Below are 15,723 nucleotides of genomic sequence, written 5' to 3'. Positions count from 1 at the left end.
TGCTGACTATACAAAGCCACGACAGAACAAATGTGATTTAGTACCTGCCCTCACTGCAGCTGAATTTACGAGGGCGAGTCAAATGAAAACCTTAAATATTTTTTTAAAATATTATTTATTGTGCAGAAGTGGTATAAAGTTGTATCACTTTTCGACATAAACTCCCCCCACGCTCAATGCCAGTCCTCCAGCGCTTACAAAGTGCGTAAATTCCTTTCGAAAAAATTCTTTTGGTAGTCCACGCAACCACTCATGCAATGCGTAGCGTACCTCTTCATCAGAACGGAACTTCTTTCCTCCCATTGGGTCTTTGAGTGGTCCCAACATATGGAAATCACTTGGAGAAAGGTCTGGTGAGTTTGGTTGGTGAGGAAGTGGTTGGTGGATGTGAACCCAGGTTTCGTCCCCAGTAACGATTCTTGCAAGGAAACCATCACCTACTCGTTGAAAGCACCGAAGAAGTTCTTCACAAGCACCAACACGTCGTTCTCTAATTTCAGGAGTCAGCTGCCGTGGCAGCCAACTTGCAGACACTTTGTGAAACTGGAGCACATCATGCACAATGTGGTGTGCTGACCCATGACTAATCTGTAAACATGCTGCAATGTCATTCAGTGTCACTCGGCGGTTTTCCTTCACTATGGCTTCAACTGCTGCAATGTTCTGTGGAGTCACAACTCGTTGTGCCTGACCTGGACGTGGAACATCTTCCACTGAAGTCACACTATTTGCGAACTTCCTACTCCATTCGTAGACTTGCTGCTGTGACAGACATGCATCACAGTACTGAACCTTCATTCGACGATGAATTTCAATAGGTTTCACACCTTTACTACGCAAAAACCGAATAACAGAACGCTGTTCTTCTCAGGTGCAAGTCGTAAGTGGGGCGGCCATCTTTATACTGATACTGCGACGGTATGTGTGCATCTGCACTATGCTGCCGCCTACAGGCCATTCTGCACGCTGTTTGTTGCACGCTTGCCAACGGCGCGAAATTTCGATTTGTTATTACAAATTTAAGGTTTTCATTTGACTCACCCTCGTATGTTGTTGTTCCACCTTTAATCGCTGGGGACAGAAATTCCTAGAAACTTCAAGATTGAGACTGGTTTCAGTAACTTCTCGCTGATCGCTTAGTCAAACGATATCGGATCTTTTTCTCTGTTTGCGTGAATCATACTGTAATTATTTACATTGACTTTGTACCAAGCCCCGATCATCTAGAGGTACCCACAGTAGGTTTCTAACTGTCACCTTCTAGTATACGTCTGTGTCGTCTGTGAGACAATTAAAACCTGTGAGCCTCCCAACAGATAAAGACTGCGTATTGCATTGGGATTTGAGTCTGGCTCCTTGATTTCGTGGGCAATGATCTCAGAGACTGAACTATCCCAGACAAGACTCAAAAGGAACCCCTTCTGTGCGAGATCGCAAGTTCAATCTTTAGTAAGACTCGTTTGAAAGTGTTGTGTTCATTGAGTTCTATTATTTTATTAAAATTGTCTATGTAATCTATATAAACTGTAGTTCCAGTTGTTAAGGCTTTCTTTTAACTGGTACTTGTACTACTTCCCATGTTTAATACCTGTTGTAGTTGTCTCATCAAGTATTGTTTTTATTTTACTTGGTTCACTTGTTTAATGCAAACTGCTACATAGGCACAGTTTTGAGTACAGTGTTAATGTTTTTCCTGTTTGCTCCTTTCGTATTTGTGTATTGTTCAGCTTTTTTACCTTTTAAAATGCAGTACCATCACACTCTAAAAGATTGCATTTACTGTATTTTCCCTCACACTTCTCTGTTTTCCTGCATTTTTCATTTCTGTTTATCTTATTGATATTGCTTAAGTTCCTTATATATTCTGTAGTTACATTGATAATTTCTTTCTTCTTTTAATTGGTTTGTGTATCACTCTCCATGTTTTATGCCTCCTGAGGTGGCCTTGTCAAGTATTGATTTTATTTTATTTTTTTAGTTTTATGTATTAATATAAACTGTTATGTAGGCTTGCTGCTCCTGTTTTGTCTTAAACTTTTTTCCTGTTTACTCCGTTTTTATTTATTTGCTGTTAATATTTTTAATTTTTACATTGCATTGCCACCACACTATCAAAGATGTTATTTACTGTACGTTTCTGCTTCAGTCTAGATGTGTAACTTCACTTCCAATGTTGTTTACAAACATTGTAACTCCTTTGCTAATAATGCCTAGTAAATGCCTGAAGATGGCCTTGTAAGCCGAAAGCCGGTTAATACAATAAAAGTAATACTGTAGAACAAAAGCAAACTAGCGCTTTTCATTTATTATATGTTGTTCTACTAAGACCAGACGGAAGATTCAACCGACGTGCCGTGTTAACAGTTATGACAGGAAAAATATTAGCTGCTAACGACTCACCGTGCGCATCAGCAGGGCGACAGAAAACGAGTGTCCGAGAGGTGCAGAGATCAATCTTTATGGGACGTATGTCACAAAATGAACATCGTCAGCGTCCAAGAAATGTGCGAAACAAATCATTAAATTGACCGTGGACACCGAATGAAAAATAGTGTGCCACAGTGGTCACAAAGGTTCGCGCCATCAAGATCGAAAGCGAACTCCTTGGGAGTTATATAACTGTGCAGGTGGTTCAATTAGGCACCCACTCTTAAAGAATGCATATAGAAACATATTGGTGATGAGAAATGGTGGAATGTGATGGCATGCAACTACACGGTCTGTCATGGAGCTTATCGTAGGGGGCAGAGCACCTCCAACTTCTCACAAAACAATAAATAACTTTCCAGCCAATTCACCATCCAGATAAACAGTCGGCGTAATTGTGCGGAAAGCGTTAGGACACTGATGTTAGATAATATTGATACAACCCTCTTAGTAGATCTAATTTCCAGGGTTGCTTTCATATGCATTGCCTCTTCAAATTACGACTGGTTGGAGTTGAAAACAAATGCCTTTCTGAAATGTTCAAATGTGTGTGAAATCTTATGGGACCTAACTGCTAAGGTCATCAGTCCCTACTCTTACACACTACTTAACTAAATTATCCTAAGGACAAACACACACACCCATGCCCGAGGGAGGACTCGAACCTCCGCGGGGACCAGCCGCACAGTCCATGGCTGCAGCGCCTAGACCGCTCGGCTAATCCCGCACGGCCAAATGCCTTACTGAACGATGGGATAAGCTTGTTTATCTCATCTACAAATTTGCGGGCTGATTCCGCAGTTTGCTGTGCATCGTCAAGGTGGCGTTTTGTTTGAACTTTGTTATCTTTCGTCTTCCACTTCTGTAGCATTGTTTAAAGTTCTGCAACATCCATTGCTTCTCTTGAAATCGCTTAAATCTAGGTCGCGTGCAATTTGATGTGCATAACATAGTAGGTCACTATCATAAACATCTTGCAAATTATATTGAGCATCCTTGAAAGGCGCAAACACCAATGTTCGTCACAAGTAAGCCTTGTCCTCTGTTGAATATCTGTGGTTTTCCTTATGCACTACACGGTCATATTGCTGCTGACTTATTCGAGGTCTGTTTGTAACTGTTTTTTTACTATGCTGCGTATGATCTTCCATGTATGTATGTATTTTTAGAACCCGCTCCTTAGACAACAATTGCCCTTTATTAAGTTTCGCTCGAGACAGAATTTGTGGCTCCCTGTCTGACGAGGATGATGAACTACATGGCTCGACAGCTGTTGAAATATCACTTTCACTTAACAAGCGCTTATCATCATTGTACTCCTTGGTAGATTGACCGCATACTCGAGCGTATACGACACTACACATTCCACTGACTCACCTTGCAGAAACGCTAATGTTTCATCTTCCACTTCTTTCTCTTTCGGCGAAAGTCCTTGGGTTCCTTTCTGACGAAGTGTCAATTTCAATGCATATAATGCAGTGTTTGCTTTGTTTATCGTTGCTATTGCTCCGCTTTATATCAACATCTATAGCACTGTATCACTATAGCAGCGTTGTGAGTTACTCGACGACTAAGCAGTTCAACTACGCTCCGTAGCCTCAGGCTGTGCTCACCATTGGATATCTTCAGACCCGCTCCAGGTTTCTATTGGCAGCTGATATTGTGTTTGCGTGGTAGACAATGTGTGGGGCGTCGAGTGCCATAAACATCATTGGCCCTTTTGTGACTTCGCGTTCAAGAAGTCCTTTGTAAGAAAGATGAAAGTTTGTAAGTGGGCTGCGTGTGTGTTGGTAGAGCTGGTTAGCGCTTTGCATTGGATCTCTGACTGCGCTTTCTTTGTAAGAGACTCTGCGGCTGGTTGGACTCATTGGAAGTTAATCGCCAGTAGTGTTGGGCAGTTGGCAGTTAGTCGCCAGCAGTGATGGAAGTACTGTTGGGCAGTTGGAGGTGAACAGCCAGCAGTGATGGATGTTACATGTGAGAAGTTAACATTGATGGAGGGTAGAGGTCTGAAGTATTAGAGTAGGCTAACAATCTGTACATGTTCAACTTGGAGACTGAATATTATTCATGAATATATACCTTTGTACTAGATGTCAATGACGATTTATATTCGTATTTGAACTGGATGTCACATTATTAAGGTAAAAAAATACATTTGCAGTAAAATATTTCCTTTGATAACTACATGCCTATTAGTAGTTAGTGGCTTTAGTAGTTAGAATCTTTCATTTAGCTGGCAGTACTGACGCTGTATTGCAATAGTTCGCGTAACGAAGATTTTTGTGAGGTAAGTGCTTAATGAAATCTATAGGTTATTGTTAAGATTTCTTTTTAGTCAGGGCCATTCTTTTGAATAAATTATTTGAAGTCAGGTTGTAATTTTTTGAGCTGTCAGATTGCGTTGCGCTAGAATATTGTGGATCAGTGTTGACATGATAAGAAAAAGTAAAGGGAAAGTAGGCTTGGAACGTTCAGTTTTACTCAGCTGTTTCAGTATCAAATAACGTAGAAGTTTCATCTTCTCAGTCATTCTGCAATTTAAGTACAGACACACTCATTTAAATAAAGAAGTTTCAAGTTATTGAAGTCTGGTGGCCGTTCTACACGTCACAGAGAACTGCAACCCAAATCATTGACATTCGATCCTGTCTTGTGTACTTCCGGTGCAGGGCTTATCAGAATAAGGTGGGAGAGTTGAGAGGACGAATGCAGGCATACAGTGATATTCCCTTCTCCTCATACGAGAACAGATGAGGACAGAGATTGACTTATACACTATTTTTGGACACAAAGGTATATGACACTGAATAACGAAACCAATGTAAATGGGTTTGTCTCTGGAGAGCGGTCCACAATTCCTATTACATATAAACATCAAAAAAAGTTCTGCATCAGCCCCGTTCCCAGAAATTCTAAAGATAGATGTTGACTGCGGATATTGTATCACAGACACATTCCGTTTGACTATCAGAAATGTCACTAAACCCGCCCAAAGATGTAAACAACCATGCTTGAGCAGCGCCTATTAGACGGAGGGAATCCGACAGCCGACCAGTTCCAGTCATTCCACCAGGAAGAAGGTGCACGGCTCGTGTTGTCTGTAGTTCAACCATGCCTAGACGGTCAATACAGCGGTTCGATCGCGTTCGCATTGTTACTTTGTACCAGAAAGGGCTCTCAACAACGGGAGAGTCCAGGCGTCTCGGAGTGAACCAAAGCGATGTTGTTCGGACATGGAGGAGATACAGAGAGACAGGAACTGTCGATGACATGCCTCGCTCGGGCCGCCCAAGGGCTACTACTGCAGTGGATGACCGCTACCTACGAATTATGGCTCGGACGAACCCTGACAGCAACGCCATCATGTTGATAATGCTTTTCGTGGAGCCACAGGACGTCATGTTACGACTCAAACTGTGCGCAATAGGCTGCATGATGCGCAACTTCACTCCCGACGTCCATGGCGAGATCCGTCTTTGCAACTACGATACCATGCAGCGCGGTACGGATGGGCTCAACAACAGGCCGAATGGACCGCTCAGAATTGCATCACGTTCTCTTCACTGACGAGTGTCGCATATGCCTTCAACCAGACAATCGTCGGAGACGTATTTGGAGGCAACCCGGCCATGCTGAACGCCTTAGACGCACTGTCCACTGAGTACAGCAAGGTGGAGGTTCCCTGCTGTTTGGGGTGGCATTATGTGGGGCCGACATGCGCCGCTGGTGGTCATGGAAGGCGCCGTAACTGCTGTACGATAAGTGAATGTCATCCTCCGACCGATAGTGCATCCATATCGGCAGCATATTGGCGAGGCATTCGTCTTCATGGACGACAATTCGCGCCACCATCGTGCACATCTTGTGAATGGCTTCCTTCAGGATAACGACATCGCTCGACTAGAGTGATCAGCAAGTTCTCCAGACATGAACCCTATCGAACATGCCTGGGATAGACTGAAAAGGGCTGTTTATGGACGACGTGACCCATCAAGCACTCTGAGGGATCTACGCCGAATTGCCGTTGAGGAGTGGGACAATCTGGACCAACAGTGCCTTGATGAACTTGTGGATAGTATGCCACGACTAACACAGGTATGCATTAATGCAAGAGGACGTTCTACTGGGTATTGGAGGTACTGGCGTGTACAACAATCTGGAGCACCACCTCTGAAGGTCTCGCTGTATGGTGGGACAACATGCAATGTGTGGATTTCATGAGTAATAAATAGGGCGGAAATGATGTTTCGTTGATCTCTATTCCAAGTTTCTGTACAGGTTCCGGAACTGAGGTGATGCAAAACGTTTTTTTGACGTGTGTATTTCTAGAGGTTCCAGAGGTGACTTAAGAGAATATTTTGTAGTTGAGCATATTTTGAGAAAATATTCGTTTACATGTTACAAGGAAAAGAAAAGCTACTCACGAGTACATCTAATATTGATGTCCCTTAGGTAGTTAACTACAAAAGCAGTTGGAAAAGGCACTTGCAGTTTACTATGCATGTTTACTTTAATGTCCTGACACATTCAGTGAAAAGTAAGGGGAGGAGGATAAGTCATTTCTGCTGGACTCATAACCAATGCAAGGAAAGGAAGGAATGTTACCACTAAACCGAAGACGAAGTCATTAGAGTCGGGTCCAGGCCCCCATCGGGGGAGGGCCGGAGGAGGAAATCGGCTGTCTCCTTTTCAAAGATCCATCTATGCACTATCCTTGAGCGTTGTAGTGAAGCCATGTAAAAACTAAATCTGGTTATGGTTGCAGTACACTGAGGTGACAAGTCATGGGAAAGCAGTATGCACGTAGTATCACGTACACAAGATATAAAAGTGCAGTGCATTGGCGGAGTTGTCATTTGTACTGAGGTGATTCATGCAAAAAGATTCTAGACGTGATTATTGCCGCACGACCGGAATTAACAGACGCTGGACGCGGAATGGTAGTTGGAGCTAGACGCATGAGGCATTCCATTTCGAGAATTGTTAGGGAATTCAATAATCCGAGGTCTGCAGTGTCAAGAGAGTGCCGAGAATACCAAATTTCAGGCATTCCCCTTCACCGCGAACAAGGTAATGGACGATGGCCTTCACTTAAAAATCGAGGGCAGCGGCGTTTGCGTAGTGTTGTCACTGATAACAGACAAGCAACAATACTTGAAATAAATGCAGAAATAAATAAGGGTCGTACGAAGAACGTATCCGTTACGACAGTGCAGCGACGTTTGGTGTTAATGTAATGGTGTATGGGAGCAGACAACAGCACGTCATCACCTGCAGAGCCTCTCCTGGGCTCGCGACCATATTGGATGGACCCTAGACGACTAGAGACTGTGACCTGGTCAGATGACTCCAGATTTCAGCGGATAAGAGCTGACAGTAGGATTCGAATGCGGCGCAGACCCCACGAAGCCATGGACCCAAGTTGTCAACAAGGCACTGTGCAAGGAGATGTGGACTGTGTTTACATAGAATGGACTGGGTCCTCTGGTCCATCTGCACCGAACATTGACTAGAAATAGTTATGTTCGCCTACTGGGAACCATTTGCAGCCTATCATGGACTTCACGTTCCCAAACAATGATATGATTGTCATCCAATATGGATGACAATGTGCCTTGTCACCGGACCACAACTGTTCGTGATTGGTTTGAAGAGCATTCTGGACAATTCGAGTGAATGATTTGGCCACCCAGATCGCCATACATGAATCCCATCGAATATTTGTGGGACATTAACAAGTTTGTGCAGACAACACGCAATTATGAACGGCTATAGAAGCAGCATGACTAAATTTTTCTGCAGGAGGCTTCCAACGACTTGTTGAGTCCATGTGACGCCGAGTTTCTGCATAGACCCGGTAAAAGGAGGTCCGACACAATATTAGTAGGGATCCCATGAGCTTTGTCACCTCAGTGTAAGTTACCACTGCGTCGCTACAACCGGTCCGCACAACGAGTTCTTCCTGCTTGTGCGCAGGAGTGTTGCAAACAAAAGTCGTCATGCACGCTTACAAGTAAAACCCTGAACTCGTTGAATCCCGGGATCTCGACTTATTCACCTTCCCGCGAACGTTGTGTCGAGGTATTCTCGAACGGGAATTGCAGAATATGCTGACGCGCCATTTGTGTTAAAACCAAGTTTCGTTACAAATGTTCAGCAGTACATCTTTTAAGAAATACGCCGTTGTTTCTTGCAGGAAAGTCTTGTATGCCTTACCCACTAGGTGAGGAAAGAGGCCACTACCACAACTGAAAAACAGGGATGCAATCAACGCAGTGCTCACTACGTCTCTTTCATGCTTCTAGTCATCTTGCAATTTTCTGTAGGTTTTCTTACAGCTATATCTAGTATACGAATAATTAAATAGTGAGATTATACTAAACTTAATTATTCAGTGGTTTTCGTATGCGACTGCGTTTAGCAATAGCACTAAATAGGAATGAATTATTCTTAGCTTGATAGAAAACGAAAGCGAAATACGAGGGTTGGAACTTTAATAGTGGCAACTATTGATTTACAGCTCGAACGAAGTAGAAACGTGTTTCAAAGTTTCACTGATCTTCAAAGTAGTGACCAGCATTCTGTATAACCCGTTGCCAGCTATGTGGAAGTCGTAGGATACTCTTAGCAGTGCCAGTTGTGTTGGCAGTTCGAGCGGCGCGGTCTATTGCCCGTCGAATTTTTAGCAGTTCTGAAGCGAATGCCGTAAAGTGTTTCCTTCAGTTTAGAAATCGAGTTGAACTCACGAGTGCTGAAGTCAGTGGAGTGCAGTAGGTGGTATAGCACTTAGCAGCCCCATCAGTCAAGCAAATCAGTAACAGCTTACACTGTACGTGCTTGAGCATTGTCCTGCAAAATGATGGTCAGGCCTTGCAGAAAGTGTCATCACTTCTGTTTCTAAGCTTGTCGTAGGTTCTGTTCCTAAAATGAACAGCATAGAGACAGAAGTGATGACACTTTCTGCAGGACCTGACCATCATTTTGCAGGACAATGGTCAAGCACGTACTGTGCATGCTATTGTTGATTTGTTCGACTGATGGGGCTGCTAAGTGCTATACCACCTACTGCACTCCCCTGACTTAAGCCCTCGTGAGTTCAACTCGATTTCTAAACTGAAGGAAACACTTTACGGCGTTCGCTTCAGAACTGCTACAAATTCGTCGGGAAACAGACCGCGCCGCTCGAACTGTCAACACAACTGGCACTGCTAAGGGTATCCTACGACTTTCACATCGCTGGCAGCGGGTTATACACAATGCTGGTGACTACTTTGAAGGTCAGTAAAACTTTGAAACACGTATCTATTTTTTACGAGCTGTAAATAAATAGTTGCCACTATTAAAATTCCAACCCTCGTATTTTCAGATCTTGGAGCTATGTGCTTGGTAGGAGCTCGTACGAGTACTGTAGACGGAATAGGTTCCGCGACTTCGTTAGTCGTCACTAGGTCCTTTTCATAAGTGCAATTTTTTATTGTGCAGCGCTGAAATTCTTCTGGTTCCGGTAAGCACCAGCAGATGGTTTGCCACTTCCCTTTTGGGATCGGCGAGTATAGTCACAGACCGCAACATGAAGATAAACTAAGCATGGTAACTCACCTGCGGGGTTCTGAAACTGCTCTTCGTTATTCAGAAACGCTCTTAACAGACAGGAACAGCGCCATTTCGGAGAGATTGCTTCAACCAACGAGACAATGCGTGACACGTAAAGGAACGTACACAGAGATGCCGACAAGAAAAAAATGGCTCTGAGCACTATGGGACTTAACATCTGTGGTCATCAGTCCCCTAGAACTTAGAACTACTTAAACCTAACTAACCTAAGGACATCACACACATCCATGCCCGAGGCAGGATTCGAACTTGCAACCGTAGCGGTCACGCGGTTCCAGACTGAAGCGCCTAGAACCGCACGGCCACACCGGCCGGCTGCTGACAAGAGCTGGTGACTTATTTAATTATGCATTCTTTATATTATGAAGTATTATGGCATCAGCATCTGTATACACGGACGAAGGCCGGCGGCACTGTAACGAGCCGCCCCTTCCCCCACAACTTCACACACACACACACACACACACACACACACACACACACCTAGTTTTTTACGGTTCCGCGCCGCAATCGGCAGAAAGGGAACCCTTACAGTATCGGTTTGTTGATTGTCTGTCTGCCTGCCCGGCTGTCGAAAACCCTTTTTCACAGGAACGAATAGACGTACCGATTTGAAATTTTTGCTATTATTGAAATCTATGGTCCAGTGGAGGTATAAAAAACTGAAGCTTCTAAGTCAATGTAACCAAAAGATACTGTCATTTATGTCACATGTCGCAAACTCACTCATCAAACACTATAGGCTACTTCCCGTTGGCCTAGAATCATGAAATTTGGCAAAAAGTAAGATTTCACGGTACAACCAAAGAGAAAATCCTAAAACTGTCAATTTGTAATTACATCATACGAAAAAAAATTTTTTTTCTTTGCTGTCTGAAGGTCTGTATTACCATTCTCCTTTGACAAGTTTTTTTCACTAGCGGGTGGACATATCAATTTGAAATTTATGTCCCATACAGAGGTCTACAGGCCCTAGGCGGTACAAAAATTGTAAGCCTCGAAGTGAATATAATCAAAAGATACGGCCATTTATGTCACACATATTTTGATATTCAAAAACGCACTCCTCAAAACCTATAGGGTGTCTGCTGATTTACAATAGTGGAACTTGGACCTCAAACTTGAAATTTAACATTCTCGAAAGTTTTGGAACCCCTGGGAGCGATATCTTGCCAGTATCAGTGAAGATAACAGCAAAAAATCGTTACTGCCCTCGATTAGTTTCATGTAACATAGCTAGTAATTCCTCATCTGTTAAGGATTTAAGATTCAGTTGGGGTGACATTGTATATCCCTGATTTGACAGCGAAAGACACATTATTGAGGGACAGTTGGCGTATCCGTAACAGTTACATCTGAGGATGAGGGTAAAAGCCTCGAAGTCGATCATAGTGTAATAAAATGAATAGCATTTAACTGCAGACTGAGGGCAATTTATTTTTCAAATCAAATGTGTGTGAAATCTTATGGAACTTAACTGGTAAGGTCATCAGTCCATAAGCTTACACACTACTTAACCTAAATTATCCTAAGGAGAAACACACACACCCATGCCCGAGGGAGGACTCAAACCTCAGCCGGGACCAGCCGCACAGTCCATGACTGCAGCGCCTTAGACCGCTCGGCCAATCCCGTGAGGCTCCTAATTAGTCATACACTCCTGGAAATTGAAATAAGAACACCGTGAATTCATTGTCCCAGGAAGAGGAAACTTTATTGACACATTCCTGGGGTCAGATACATCACATGATCACACTGACAGAACCACAGGCACATAGACACAGGCAACAGAGCATGCACAATGTCGGCACTAGTACAGTGTATATCCACCTTTCGCAGCAATGCAGGCTGCTATTCTCCCATGGAGACGATCGTAGAGGTGCTGGATGTAGTCCTGTGGAACGGCTTGCCATTCCATTTCCACCTGGCGCCTCAGTTGGACCAGCGTTCGTGCTGGACGTGCAGACCGCGTGAGACGGCGCTTCATCCAGTCCCAAACATGCTCAATGGGGGACAGATCCGGAGATCTTGCTGGCCAGGGTAGTTGACGTACACCTTCTAGAGCACGTTGGGTGGCACGGGATACATGCGGACGCGCATTGTCCTTTTGGAACAGCAAGTTCCCTTGCCGGTCTAGGAATGGTAGAACGATGGGTTCGATGACGGTTTGGATATACCGTGCACTATTCAGTGTCCCCTCGACGATCACCAGTGGTGTACGGCCAGTGTAGGACATCGCTCCCCACACCATGATGCCGGGTGTTGGCCCTGTGTGCCTCGGTCGTATGCAGTCCTGATTGTGGCGCTCACCTGCACGGCGCCAAACACGCATACGACCATCATTGGCACCAAGGCAGAAGCGACTCTCATCGCTGAAGACGACACGTCTCCATTCGTCCCTCCATTCACGCCTGTCGCGGCACCACTGGAGGCGGGCTGCACGATGTTGGGGCGTGAGCGGAAGACGGCCTAACGGTGTGCGGGACCGTAGCCCAGCTTCATGGAGACGGTTGCGAATGGTCCTCGCCGATACCCCAGGAGCAACAGTGTCCCTAATTTGCTGGGAAATGGCGGTGCGGTCCCCTACGGCACTGCGTAGGATCCTACGGTCTTGGCGTGCATCCGTGCGTCGCTGCGGTCCGGTCCCAGGTCGATGGGCACGTGCACCTTCCGCCGACCACTGGCGACAACATCGATGTACTGTGGAGACCTCAAGCCCCACGTGTTGAGCAATTCGGCGGTACGTCCACCCGGCCTCCCGCATGCCCACTATACGCCCTCGCTCAAAGTCCGTCAACTGCACATACGGTTCACGTCCACGCTGTCGCGGCATGCTACCAGTGTTAAAGACTGCGATGGAGCTCCGTATGCCACAGCAAACTGGCTGACACTGACGGTGGCGGTGCACAAATGCTGCGCAGCTAGCGCCATTCGACGGCCAACACCGCGGTTCCTGGTGTGTCCTCTGTGCTGTGCGTGTAATCATTGCTTGTACAGCCCTCTCGCAGTGTCCGGAGCAAGTATGGTGGGTCTGACACACCGGTGTCAATGTGTTCTTTTTTCCATTTCCAGGAGTGTATAATTGAAAGTGACTGAGTTAGCATTATGCAGTGTGAAGTGAGGAGACGATAAATCTTAAGAAGTATTTCCTTATGGCTGTAGTGTTATTTTGAACGGACAACTGAACCACAGTTTTAAGTGCTGAGGAGCCTGGGGGGTAGGGGATTGGAGGGTGGGGGCGGGGGGGGTGGGGTGGGGGGGGGGGGGAGCGAGTTGCGAAGCCATTGACTCGTTCCCTTCTTAGTCTGCAAAAGTGGTAGGGACAATAGTTACTGGTTGCAGATGCAATAATACACTCCTGGAAATTGAAATAAGAACACCGTGAATTCATTGTCCCAGGAAGGGGAAACTTTATTGACACATTCCTGGGGTCAGATACATCACATGATCACACTGACAGAACCACAGGCACATAGACACAGGCAACAGAGCATGCACAATGTCGGCACTAGTACAGTGTATATCCACCTTTCGCAGCAATGCAGGCTGCTATTCTCCCATGGAGACGATCGTAGAGATGCTGGATGTAGTCCTGTGGAACGGCTTGCCATGCCATTTCCACCTGGCGCCTCAGTTGGACCAGCGTTCGTGCTGGACGTGCAGACCGCGTGAGACGACGCTTCATCCAGTCCCAAACATGCTCAATGGGGGACAGACCCGGAGATCTTGCTGGCCAGGGTAGTTGACTTACACCTTCTAGAGCACGTTGGGTGGCACGGGATACATGCGGACGTGCATTGTCCTGTTGGAACAGCAAGTTCCCTTGCCGGTCTAGGAATGGTAGAACGATGGGTTCGATGACGGTTTGGATGTACCGTGCACTATTCAGTGTCCCCTCGACGATCACCAGTGGTGTACGGCCAGTGTAGGAGATCGCTCCCCACACCATGATGCCGGGTGTTGGCCCTGTGTGCCTCGGTCGTATGCAGTCCTGACTGTGGCGCTCACCTGCACGGCGCCAAACACGCATACGACCATCATTGGCACCAAGGCAGAAGCGACTCTCATCGCTGAAGACGACACGTCTCCATTCGTCCCTCCATTCACGCCTGTCGCGACACCACTGGAGGCGGGCTGCACGATGTTGGGGCGTGAGCGGAAGACGGCCTAACGGTGTGCGGGACCGTAGCCCAGCTTCATGGAGACGGTTGCGAATGGTCCTCGCCGATACCCCAGGAGCAACAGTGTCCCTAATTTGCTGGGAAGTGGCGGTGCGCTCCCCTACGGCACTGCGTAGGATCCTACGGTCTTGGCGTGCATCCGTGCGTCGCTGCGGTCCGGTCCTAGGTCGACGGGCACGTGCACCTTCCGCCGACCACTGGCGACAACATCGATGTACTGTGGAGACCTCACGCCCCACGTGTTGAGCAATTCGGCGGTACGTCCACCCGGCCTCCCGCATGCCCACTATACGCCCTCGCTCAAAGTCCGTCAACTGCACATACGGTTCACGTCCACGCTGTCGCGGCATGCTACCAGTGTTAAAGACTGCGATGGAGCTCCGTATACTACGTCAAACTGGCTGACACTGACGGCGGCGGTGCACAAATGCTGCGCAGCTAGCGCCATTCGACGGCCAACACCGCGGTTCCTGGTGTGTCCGCTGTGCCGTGCGTGTGATCATTGCTTGTACAGCCCTCTCGCAGTGTCCGGAGCAAGTATGGTGGGTCTGACACACCGGTGTCAATGTGTTCTTTTTTCCATTTCCAGGAGTGTATATCAGCTGGAATACTCCCGTGTATTTCGTTTCCGCAAACACATGAGTAGCCGTCCGCTGTGGCCGAGCGGTTCTAAGCGCTGCAGTCTGGAACCACGCGGCTGCTACGGTGGCAGGTTCGAATCCTGCCTCGAGCATGGATGTGTGTGATGTTCTTAGGTTAGTTAGGTCTAGGGGACTGATGACCTCAGATATTAAGTCCCATAGTGCTTAGAGCCATTTGAACCATTTTGAAACGCATGAGTTTTCCGCAAATCGAATGCTGTGAATATTACTGCAATACTGATTGGAGAAAGAGAAACTCCAAGATCAAGAGATATGATCACAATGAAATTTATTCCACGGATTAGGGACATGACACTGCACAAATCATCAAATTTACAAACTTGTACATGCACTGTGTCTCTGGAAATTTAGTACGGAGTAGCGGCACAATGCGCTCCAATCAGAACCGTTAAGAGGTCATGGCGTGGACTCAAAGAGCGCCTGATGTGCTGGTGGGAAGTACTCTTCCATGCGGTTTGTAGGCGCGTCCACACAGCATCAACTGTGCCTGCGGCAGGACCTGAACGAACAAGATGGCGACCGACTATATCCCAGAGATGTTCGATGGGCGACATGTCAGGCGAACGGGCTGGCCAGGTAAGCAGTGATACCCGTCGTTCTTCGAGGAAGGGTTGCACATTCCTTGCCGCATGCGGCTAGGCTTTGTCCTGCTGAAATAAGGCATGTGGAACGACCTGCAGGAGAAACAATGCCTCAGGCCGTAAAACCTCGTTAGAGGCAATAGCGCCCCAAAGTATCACAACTTGTGTTTGTCCACATCTGTAGCTTCGCGCACACGTTGCCTGCGGTGTCGGCAAAACGCAGATGCTGACAAGCTGTGTGTCCCCGACCACTTA

This window comes from Schistocerca americana, chromosome 8, assembly GCF_021461395.2.
Source record: "Schistocerca americana isolate TAMUIC-IGC-003095 chromosome 8, iqSchAmer2.1, whole genome shotgun sequence".
Taxonomy (NCBI): Eukaryota; Metazoa; Arthropoda; class Insecta; order Orthoptera; family Acrididae; genus Schistocerca; species Schistocerca americana.
The sequence above is the reverse complement of the archived record's forward strand: the minus strand, read 5'-3'. Positions refer to the sequence as shown.